The 12,208-nt window shown below is 43.9% G+C and overlaps 1 long non-coding RNA gene across 1 annotated transcript; it reads left to right on the top strand.

Annotated features, from left to right (window-relative positions):
- Window positions 1-8,113: 8,113 nt before the first annotated feature.
- LOC135392955 (uncharacterized) lies at window positions 8,114-10,128 on the top strand. The gene is made up of 3 exons (XR_010422330.1): window positions 8,114-8,158; window positions 9,696-9,753; window positions 10,011-10,128. It is a non-coding gene; the product is annotated as an uncharacterized LOC135392955 (long non-coding RNA).
- The last annotated feature ends 2,080 nt before the right edge of the window (window positions 10,129-12,208 follow it).

Here is a 12,208-nt window from a genome sequence, read left to right as displayed (position 1 = left end):
TCACAGGCACAAAACTTGCATAATAAATATGTAATAACCTCAAACAGCTATTATATATAATAACTGGGACATGGAACTCCAACAGCAGATGGTCTGGCAGTACAACACAGGTAATCTTGCCATCACTATATTTTTCCCACAATGCTGAAAATAAATCGATAGAATTACTGCAGTGAACTGCTCAATTTTTCACCTCAGATATATTTTTAGCACTCTGTCTTTCATGTTTCAAAATATACATGCATCGAACCTGCAGGAGCTTGTGTGTGTAAGTAGAGTCACACATCTCATGTGCAACAGGCAGATCTAAGTTGTATTGAGATATGTCAGTTCCTTACGCGTGCTCACCACCTGTAGATTCCTTTAAAGGGAACAAAAAACTTTTGATTAGTAACAACTTCAACTTATATACAACATTTATAAAAGAAATTGGTCCCGTACCTGACGGACAACTGTCATGACCATTGCCAGATGTCTTCCTCTCCTGTTCCTTCCACTTCCATGAAGTCATCACCCTAACATTGTTAAAAAAGCCATATAAATGCGATAACTGAGATATTACTACTACGAGCATACAGCAAATCACAAACACATAAATAAAATACACAATTGCACCGAGCTGTCCACATTTTCACACACACACACAAAAAAAAATACATAACAGAGTGGACTGTCTCTAATAATACTTCAACAAGTTTGTGTAACTCTGTTTTGAAACTGGACACACGAAGGCCATTTCCAATCAGCTGAAAAAAATTGTTCGGAAGAGGAACAGTTTCTGCTGATTTCTGTAGTTGGTCCGTAGCAGTGGAACCTTGTAAGGTGGTACAGTGATAGATTTCATACCGTAATGGCAAGTGTTTGGGATGGCGCTAAAAGATCCTGAATTTGCAGGGCAATTTTGTGTAAATGTCTGATTTCCAAGTGAACGCTTTGTCTACTGTATTTTGCATGTCTTGAAGGAGCTGAGGGGCTGGATGGATGGATTGTAGTGGCACCCCTGCTGGGCCTCTTTGCAACGAGGGTCCAGCACATTGCACCTGTAGACAACCTGTAGACATGGTTGTCGTATACCAGGCATTTCTTTTTTTGTGCACTGCAATTTTATTGTAGTTGCCCTCTGTGGTGTTTCCCCAGATTAGACAACAATAGTACAGCTTGGGGTAAACTAAGGATTTCAACTGCATTGGTTTAGAATCCAGAACCCTTCTTTACTATGTGCAGTATGTTGCATATTATAAGGAAAACAAATAGAAGAAAACTTGTACCTGATCCCTGCCTTGTATTTCCAACATTTGGTTCCACATCTTGTCCAAGGAAGTCATGAACTACATTGGTGCACACTGCTGTGACAATTATAATGTTACATATAGATGCTGAATACACAGCTTCATTTTACGTACTGTGAATGTTGCTTACTGCATTGGCATGGCTGCATTCAACAACACTCAGAATTGTACAGTAATCTTTTGATTTAGTGCGTAAACTTCAATTTGCTTTAATCCGTATTTTTCTTTGTTGCGTAAATGGTCTCCTAACATCTGCATGCCACAACGTAATTCTCACAAGGAGAGTAATCACTGTATAAATTATACAGAAGACACTAACCTCGTCACGTCCAGATGCAACAGCCTTGGAAGATAGATTCAAGGAAAGCACTGCGGACTGCTGTAGGCGGAGGTTCTTTGTACTCAAACTGAGGGGTCCGTCTCATAGTCTGCATTCTTCAAATACGACTGGCAAAATCCGCCGCGGTATTATCCTGCCGCTGCGGTTGAACGCGCAGTATCGTACGGAACTGAATGCACGCCGAGAAATTTCGCTTTGACGACACAACCGAGGCACGTCAAATTAAGTAAGGGCTGTACCTCGATAAATTGGTCGTTGTTCCAAAAGATATAAATAAAGAAAACTTGAAAATACACACACTACGCTAACGCAGTGAAATAGCGCGCTGGATCCCGAAAGTCGTCGTAGCTCGTAGCCTCGTAGCTCCTCTTTCCACGGAAGTCGCTAATTGGATTATCGCAGTTATAAAACAGGTCGTAGATTTCGAAGTATATATATACTTTTTATTTCCAGACATTGTGACAACAGTATATCGGCGTAAAAATGTTGGTTCTTGCTGAAAGTTGTTGTTGTAGTGCTCGATCACGTGACGGCATTCTGCGCGCTGATTGCATGGGCGATTGACGTCATCCCAGTGGGATGACCAGATGAGTTTTCTATATATGCGCACGTTTTCTTGGTTTGACGCTAGGTGTGCCAGCGTCGGCGTGAACCGCGATGTTCAAAATTCGAGTTTACGAAAACTACGAGGTGTTGAGGCATGCATTTTCGTATGTGAAGTTGCTTTTGTGTATTCTATCGGTAGCCACTGCGGAAAAGGCTCTCCAGCTTCTGGTCAGAGACCCTTTAAGCTTTCCAACCCGGTTTCCCACCCTGTGGAGTTGTCGAAATACTGCAAGACTGTTGCCTGTTACGTGCTTGAAGGAAATCGGACATGGGAACATGACATTTGTAAATACTGCGGCTTTGCCGAACCGAAGCGCGAGACGTCTATTCTCTTGTAACTTTGTTTTGTTATTTGCTGGTTTCTTCTATTTGTGAACAAAGACGGAATTTGAAACACTCAGGTGATATGCCACGATGCCGACAGATCGTCCAAGGACTGATTGCCTGGTCTTCCTGGGAATGATAGGACATGTCCGGTCCCTTATTTCTTCAATGTGAACTCCTTTTAGAAATGCTATTTGAAGGAGTCAGCCTTCCAATGGGTGAGAAAGTCGGGACGCTGCGTGGGAAAAGATGGTCTTTAGGCGTCTACGGGGTTCCCGCCGCGGTCCACATTTTAAGACAAGGGCCATGCTTTCCTCGATGTTACGTATGGACTTCGTTTTGTCGTCGGCGTAGCGTGTACTTCTGCGCTCCCCATGGCCAGCCGTAGCCACACCAGAAGTCGAGTATACTGTACGGACTACACATAACGACAAAAGAAAAAAAATACCCTGAAACAAGAACTTCAGGCCGGTATCGTTTATAGGATCAGGGCTTTTGAATACCATCTTGAGCACCTCGGAGGCAGTCCATGTCCACGACACCGACGAAATATGTGTGAACTGCTACAACACGTTTCGACTACACGTTGCTGAGGCAAGGCCTTCAGGTGAACAAGATCCTCTGGCTTCAAGCCCTGACGACGCTGACTTCACTGACTCCACACTCTAAAAAATTTCCCCAAAAAACGGACAGATTACCCTACCCGTTGGGGTAAAATTTTGCAGACCACAACTGTATTTGTCATTTTACGGAGCCTCCCCGTTAAAAAGTTCCGTGTGGGCATTTATGGGCGCCCCGCACAAGCACATGAGCGTTTTCAGCCTCGAAAGAAGGGGAACGCAGCAACACTGGGCCGTCTGTCAGTCTGAGTGCAGTGAACAACATCGACGACCGGTTTGTTTGTTGAATGGTGAGTAAGATTGTCGTTCTTTATTACATGGGCAGGATTGTCACGTTTCTAGCATGTCCCAGACTTGTCAGCGGTTTCGTGTTAACGCAGAAGTGGTTTGCAAGGTGTAAATCTTGTTACGTGGTCTCGCCCAAACCGTTGCTATGTTTAGTTATGCTTAGCATGCTTAGCTATGCTGTCACCTGAAAAGCATTGTGATTACAGTTGTACCTTGACTTGGGTACTAAGTCGAGTTGACTGTCAAGTTGACACGGTTCAAGATAGCTACGACCACCGTGTTGCGTCTGTCCACTTTCCCGCGCAAAAGGCGGCGTGATGGTTTCGGGTTTCTGCTATCGTCAGAATCGCAGTTCTACGAAGCTTCTTTCTTCTTTCCAGAAGGATGTTCAGCTGCAGGCAGTGTGGAACATCATTTTCTTCGCGGGCGAGTTACGTTACTCACCAGAAAGTCCACATCAACATTAACAACTACCGGTTCCCATGCTTCGAACTAGGATGCCAGGTTACGTTTTCGACATACTCTGCGTTTTCCCATCACTGCAATAGAAGCCACACTGGCGATAAACGTTGCGAGAATGATGATAGCGTCTTTCCATGCCGTGCTCCCTTCTGTGGTATTCCCTGTAGCAGGCAAAATGTCTCGCCGCATCTGCGTGAACATGTATCAAATGGACAAGATGTTGTATGCCCCTACCCAGAATGCAAGGACAAACCCACCATGAGATCAAGGAATGCAGTGTCAGTTCACATGACCAGGTACCACGGCAAGATTCGATCTTTAAATTCCAAACAGCATGCCATTGCCGATGATGAGGCTTCTACATCTGTATGCACTGATGATAGTGAGGATGTTGAATGTCATTTAAATATAAGCACCTGTGAAGATGTGCGTATGGGCCGCATGGATGATAGTGAAGGTTGTTCAAGTCCTAGCACAAGTGAAGGAATGGTCACGGAGATCAAAGAAGCTGATTTGATTGCGCGGCTGATTTTGCAGGCAACCACAAAGCTACATGTTCCGTCTACCACGATGACCAAGGTCTTCTATTGACAGGTCATCTATTGTCGAGATAAAAATGGACGAGATAAAGAGAAAAGTAAGCGATCGGTTTGAAAATAGCACCAGCAGTGATTTACATGGCGTAAAAGAAGCAGTTCTTTCGGATTTGGAGCAAAGTCTGCCGTTTGCATCGTGCAGAGAAAGTGGCGAGCTGTCATCACAGCATCTCCAGGCGAAATATTTTAAGGAGCATTTCCAGTTCTTTGAACCAGTGGAAATTTCTCTGAAGAGTGTGTGTCGTACTGAACAGGGAGTTATTCATTATATGCCATTGACTCTGACATTGCCCCGCCTGCTTCGTGATGCCTCTGTGATTGCACAGCTGAAGGACTTTAACGTCAGTAATGAAGCCAGCGAAAGTTTTGCAGATTTCACAGATGGCAGTCTTTTCAAGGCCTCTGGTGCATGCAGTTCCAAAAGCGATCTACACCTAATGTTCTACCAAGATGCATTTGAAGTCGTAAACCCCATCGGATCTGCAAAACAAAAACACAAAGTTTTGGGCGTCTACTTCACGCTTGGAAACCTGAAGCAGCATAACCGATCAAAAGTGGACCAGCTCCAGCTTGCCCTCTTCTGTACTGAGAAAAATCTGAAGAAATTTGGCCAAGAGAAGGTGTTTGGACGACTGGTCACAGACCTAAAACAGCTTGTGGCTTCTGGTCTGACAATTGGCAGCATGCATTACACGTTCAGTCTTTCCTCCATTCTTGGAGACAATCTCGGGTCCCATCAGATCGGCGGATTTTTAGAATCGTTCAGCTGTGAGTACTTCTGCAGATTTTGTTTAGTAACCAGAGAGGAGTTCCACAGCTGTCCGACCACATGTGGTGAAAGCCGTACAGAAGAAAACTACACTGAGTGCGTCAGTCACTTGGCAAACGAGGGGTCAACAAACCACAAAGGCATCAAGTTGAATTCTATTTTCAACACGATACCAGGATACCACGTTTGCCGTGGTCTCCCACCGTGCCTTGGCCATGATGTCTTTGAAGGAGTCGTCAGCTATGACACCTCTCTTTTCCTGAGGTACTTCCAAAGCAAAGGATGGTTTTCGGTGCGACTGCTGAATTCTCGACTGGAGAAACTGCGCTTACTAGGACACGATGGAGCTGACAAGCCTCCAGCGCTTAAAGAAGGGCTCAAAACACTTGGAGGTCATGCTGCGCAAAATTGGGCTTTGTTGAGGTTCTTGCCTCTTCTTCTGGCAGATGCCGTTGTCCCCACAGATGCCGTATGGAAGCTTTTCTTGCTCCTTCGTGACATCGTTAATCTTGTTTCTGCACGCAAGATTTCACTGACCCAGATCCTTTACTTGAAGGAGCTGATTGAGCTCTATCTTGAGCTTATTACAGAACTGTTTCCGACTTATACGCTAAAACCAAAACACCACTTCTTGTTGCACTATCCAGAATTAATCCTTAAATATGGCCCCCTAATCTGGCTTTGGACAATGAGATTTGGATCGAAACACTCATACTCGAAGAAGGTCGCCAGAGTGTCAAACAACTTTGTCAACTTAACGTTAACATTGGCCAGGAAGCATGAGCTGCTACAATGCTACCTCTCAACAGGGACCATGTTTCCTCCAGAAGTCATTGTCACATCGAAAAGTGCTTCAGAAAAACAATCATTCCCCGAGAAGTACGTGCAGTTATGTAGGGCTACGCTCTGTCAACCCTTTGAGCTGTTCAGAGCAGTGCAATTTCGTGGTACAAGTTATATTGCTGGATATTACGTCGCCTGGAGAAGAGAGGAAAGCACTGTGATATTTGCAAGACTAGAGGCTGCAGCCCTCTGTGAAGATACTTCGTTGTTTTTCATAATTTCTGAGGCACACTCAAGTTACCTGGATGATCTGGGGATTTATGCAGTTGAGGGCATTGCGGACATTACTCCAGTACACTGCGTCAACATCACTGATATCGTAGATTACTACCCACTTCCTTTGTACAGCTGTCTTAGCCGCAAAGTTCTCGTACTGAAGCACAGCATCTTTGATGACTACTCGACTACTGCTCTCATGCTACGTAAGTTGTGTCACACAGACCTGTGGTACTATTGCAGCATCATAGCGATTTGGAGCTGCTCTGAGTTCATGGCAGTTGTCATGTGGCTTCATAATTGTTTCTTTTACCTCTTTTTTTGTTTCTTTTCTGTATTTTCATTTTATTTTCTACCTTCATATAAATAGTGATAGGCACTACATGAAGGTGGTCATGTAATTATGCATAGCTCGTGTTCTGAGTGTCGCACTACATGTCAGTAGTTTGGACAGCAAATGACAAACATGATGATAGCAAGTACACCTGCAGGATATGCACTATGTTCGCAATTCAGTTAGGTTTCATTTTAGTATCTTTACAATTGTGTTTCATGCAGAATGAAATCTACGGCATGAGCGAGCTCCCACATAATATCATAAGCAGACTGAAGGAGGTCCTGCCAGGACTTTCTGAGGAGAAGGCCTCGCAGCTTCATGCGTGCTTGTGGGACATTGGTGTTCGCAGCCCATCTGATGTAACGTACGTCAAAGAGAGCGAGCTGTCAAGTGTGCTGAACCCAATTCAATGCAGAAAGATCCTGCACCTGTGGAATAGCGGTAAGTTTCGAGTGGGAAGAACGTCATGCTGCATGACCTGCAATACAAGCAAATTAGAAGGCTTCAACTGTTAATATTTCTTTTTTCAGTTGACGACTCCGTGCAGTTGAGCGTGCCTGAAATCTCTGCATCTGAACCACAGTCTGTGCACGTTGACTCGAGTACAGCACCAGAGTCTCTCTCCCCGGACTGGCCATCTGCTTTTGTGATACCCTTTCAACGAGCAAACGCAGATTTTCTGCAAGATTTGCAGGAGAAGAGGCGACCAAAGAAGAAACTTTTGCTAGAGTTTGTGAGAACTGTGTGCGCTGATATCCAAAGCATATGTTCAAAACCAGGTCGGGCAGCTCTTGCTACGATTGCCAAGAAAATTGTTGATGCATACCCAGAATCGTTATCTGACACATTAGGTGGTTCCATAGTTGGATCAGGCTATGACTCGCTTAGAGCTAAATTGGAAAACAGACTGGACAACATGAACCGTGGGTCCTCAGCACCTCCACGAGTGACGACTCCATCAGAGAAAAAACGCCCAGCTAGTGACAGCTATGGCTGTATCGAATGGAGCTGCTCAATTCCAGCTGGTGAAACACTGGAGTCACAAGAGGAGAAGAGGCTTGAACTGGAGGAGATGTTCTCGGGAGAGAGTGTTAGTCTTAATGATGCAGCGGCTTTGATGGACCAGACATACTATTTGCAGAGGCAGCATATAAATGAAGGCATCTCAGTCTCAGACGTGCAGGACAAATGGCCGTGGCTCTTAACTATAACATGTTTGCTGAACCACTTTAAGAGACTGACAGGAGTTGACGCCAAGGCAAACATTACTGAGGCTATGTCCGTGAAAGGGAAAGTTATCCTACAGTATTTTGCAACAGTTAACAAGGAGGACATACAAAAGGTTCTTGACGCCGTGGGCGAGTCATTTCGTCAAACTGGAACACGGTATGGAGACCCTGTTGGTGTACTGCAGGGAACACTAGCCACCTTCCGTGAAGAGTCCACGTTCTTCATTGTCGAGCTGAAGGTAATGTTCAAATTTTCTGTTCACTCTATGTGAGTTTTAGGCACACCGAAATTGCTTGGTCCCTGGCCCAATCCAGCCCAGCAACGCTCTGCGCTCAAAGGTCTTCTGACATTTCTGGACACCATCGGACTTCGATCGTTATTGTAAAGGGGCACGTTATTTTATTCCCCCCATTCCACCAAGCACTGGGGTAGAGTATCGCCTGTTGCGATGAAACTCCCCACTCTCCAAGGCCGAAAATAAAGTTGTTGTTGTTGTTAGGCACATTGATAACTTTTCCCTTTCTTTCTTGCTATGCTGTTATGTAGAAAATAGCTACAGCAGCTTGCTAAGCAAAGGTTCAAGGGAACCGGTGTGCTGGTGGCCTTGGGTAGCATGGTGTTTTTGATATTCCCAGATGCCTTGAACTCTGTGCTTAGCAGGCGACCGCGAGAGTGCAATACCATAAAATATCGGTGTACTACCTGTATATCATTTCATTACTTCGCCTCTTGTCATGAATGGTTTTCACCTGAAACGTTTGATTCATACCTTTTTGCACACAACCGTGTATGGAATAGTAAGCTGGCTTTCATGCAGCGCTGGTTAAGGCAGTGCATAACCCCTTGACGCTTCTACAATATATGGCCATACGTGGGTATATGTGAATCGCTATGCATTTTTCAAATCGTTCCCCGCTGCAAAGAATTGTTTGACTTGCATGAAATTTCTTTTCAACAAAAGATAATACAATTTCTAGGAAATGATGTTTTTCGGTTTTTCATCTGTAGCTTAGAAATTTTCCTATTGCAATAGCAATATTTTCTTGTGTGAGTGGATTTCTAAGCCAGAGACAAAAAAGACGAAAAAACATCATTCCCTAGAAATTGGAACACGCTTTCGTCCAAAACGAGTTTCATGCAAAAGGAAAAATTTTTTGCGGTACGGAACGATGTGAAAAAACGTATGGGAGTTCTCATAGACACGAGGTGAGGTGCATGTGGCTGATGCGCTGCTTTAAACCAGCATTGAAAAAAAGGTACGAGTCCAGTACCACCCCAACCACTGATCACGTTTTTTTTTTTTTTTGCTTGTTTGTTCTTGTCTTTCTCAGCTGTACCCGAACGAAAGCGATATGCCTCCCTGAGCCAGTTTAAGCTGAGGAACCGGTATGTGATCATCAAACCGTGTCTGTCTGGAATTAGGGAGCTTGTTCATAAGGACCACGTTGAAAGAAAACTGACTGAGAAGCACACTCTACTGGAGCTTTTGCGTGTGCTTGCTCTAGCTAGCATTTAAATTCGGAAGTAGACTTGCATTAATGGCAACCGAGATGCCCTTATGAACATTTCAAGGGTGTGTGGGTTTCCCCTGTGATTTTAATTCAAGTGCCACTGAAATTTATGCACACACCGTGAAAGTTAGCTTCGATGGCCCAGGGATTGGAATCGTCGGGAATACCTGTAGTCAGTTTTAGGTGTCATATGTGCTCCTAGTTAGAGCACATTAGTTCTAGCATTTGCAGTTAATTAAGTTTATGAACTTTCTAATATTTCAGCCAGACATGGTGATCCAGGAAGCAGCGCTCCCTCCTACACCATTAATTGTTTGCGTAGGTAAGGGTGAAGTAGTGATCATAACTCCTTACATAAATAAATTTACATATGTCACGATAATACTTTACGTCTAGTAGGCGTTGGGAAGAAATTGTGTATGACTTCACCAAACATCTGGAGGGGTACACTAGGGAATATCCTAATTAGTGTTCTTTTAGCCAGTCATGCGAGTCATGTAGTTTCTTTCAGATCCAACAAATGTCCAGGACACTGTCTAGTAATTATTATGAAACTCTGTAATATTGTAATGGTTGCAGGAAGCCCGTACAGATGCAGGAACTTCCTGATTGCAGCAGACCAGCAAGTTGTAATGTCTGGTATCTCTGAGTTCACGGATGCTCTGTCATGCCTTATGGCAGTCTACTTCGTCTTCAACATCGCCTACCCCCCCCCGCCCTCTAGGTCCAGGCTACATTGACTTTTTGCAGAGGTGAGTGCTCATAGCTATAAAATTGGTACTCAGTAGTTCATCCAAATGTGCAAGGTTCTAAGGAAGTGCTAATAAGGAGCTGCACTCAACTTCAAAAAATCATCTCTCTCAAAACGGAAGGTTTTTTGACTAACTTTTGTGATTCGGTTGACGTTAAGTTTATCTAATGAATAGTGCAAGCAAATATTCTTGGTAGGGCCACCTCAGTTCGCAAATCACGGCTGAATATGACCAAAAAGGCAGGTTTTGGCGATTTTAGCCACTTTTCTGACCATGTGCTAGCACAAATGCATACCACATTGACAAACACATACTGTTAGTTTAGCTGACCTCAGGACTATTGGGTGACATGATCAGAGTGATTTTAATAAAGGCCGTGTATTATTTTTTTAGTGTAAAAAAATACCAAATGTTGTGCAGTTTGAGCAGTTCATTACTGTTAATCCCCGTCGCTTTAAAATTGCCCACATTGCAGAAAAAAAATTTACGAGACAAAATATTGTGGCAAAACACTTCGAACGCATTTTCTTTTTACCGAGTACAAGGTGGCTGAGAAGATTGACATGTTATGCATGGAATGACCCATTATGATAGGTCAAATTGTTATAGTAGAATAGGTCAATCCCCCAGAAGCTCAAATAAAGAAGCCCAAATACTTCCCAAAGTAATGCACTTCCAAGTGCTTCTTGATACTGCATTTTTTCATTTTCTTTCTTGCCATTACTTATTGTGAGGGAACCTTAAAGGGGTTGGGACAGTTCCACAGCTTTGCATCTACTTATCATGAATGAGCAGCAGTTGAGGAAAAACATTTTCGCTCGTCGTGTTGTAGTTTCCAAGATACGCACGCTAAAAAAAAGCAGATGTCAGACACATGGCTACACATTGGCTGTACTGCACGCGTAAGCCCTACAATTGGACAAGGTGCGTCCTGCAGCAGAGACTGGGAGGTACCCGGGTTTGAATCCTGGTGTCCACTGCGCTGTCTGGGGTTTTTCCTGGGTTTTCCTCAGACACTTTCAAACATATGTCGACACAGTTCCCTTAGAAGTCTGCCCAGGACGCACATTCCCCCGGACGCCAGTCGTGATGTTGCCCACCTATGTGGGGTTGACACCGGCGAGCCCTTTCACCACCACCACCACCTTGTAGCAGATTGTTTCTCTTTGTGTTGCACTTGTAGGGTTAATAAACAGAACTTACTTTTAACTCACTTTAGAGATTCATAATCCACATTTATCTCACATAGTGTTAGCGAACTGTCCCAACCCCTTAAAGTCACAACAAGCACCTTGCAACACATCTGTTTGTCAATTGCAGTTCAGAATGCTGCTCACGTACTCACGCAAATGCAAGTACTCAACCCTGAGACACGCAACTCTTCTGTGCAGGTGCTTCCTTCAAATCAACCCTGAACTTGGAACTAGGCTTAAAAAGAAGCGTCATGGACCAGGAGCAGTGATCCAAAAGGTGCTGTCTTTCGTAGAAGACATAAAACGCTATGAGGCCAACAGCTGGGTGTTTGGGTGAACTGATGAAAACGTAAGTGTACATGTTTATATGACAATCCACAAAAGAGGCCGAAAATTATAACCCATATAATAACCATAACGAGTGGTAGGATGTATGTGTGCGGAAGCGCTGATGCTTTTACAGCGTGGGTTCGACCCCCTGCGATCCTTTTTTTATCATTATTAGTCACAGCCAACTGTTATTATTACTACTGCTGTTGTTGCCATCACCAGTAAGGCTACCCGTGAATTTTATTTAAAGAAACCATTCAACTAAAAAGGCTGGTGTGAACTGTTGCCGTCATTACTAATGCTACCCGTGAATTTTATTATTAAAAAACAATCCACTAAAAAGCTTTCCGTGAACTGTTGTTTATGAAGGGTTATAAACTCCTTCACCTGCGTTTTAGTGGTCTCAATACGGAAGTACATGCTATAGAAACTACACACACACACTGCAGAAGAAGTCAAGCTCCAGCATACGATTCACCAGTTTTCGCATAGCGCATATAGC

Source organism: Ornithodoros turicata, chromosome 4 (assembly GCF_037126465.1).
Source record: "Ornithodoros turicata isolate Travis chromosome 4, ASM3712646v1, whole genome shotgun sequence".
Classification (NCBI taxonomy): domain Eukaryota; kingdom Metazoa; phylum Arthropoda; class Arachnida; order Ixodida; family Argasidae; genus Ornithodoros; species Ornithodoros turicata.
The sequence above is the reverse complement of the archived record's forward strand: the minus strand, read 5'-3'. Positions and strand labels throughout refer to the sequence as shown.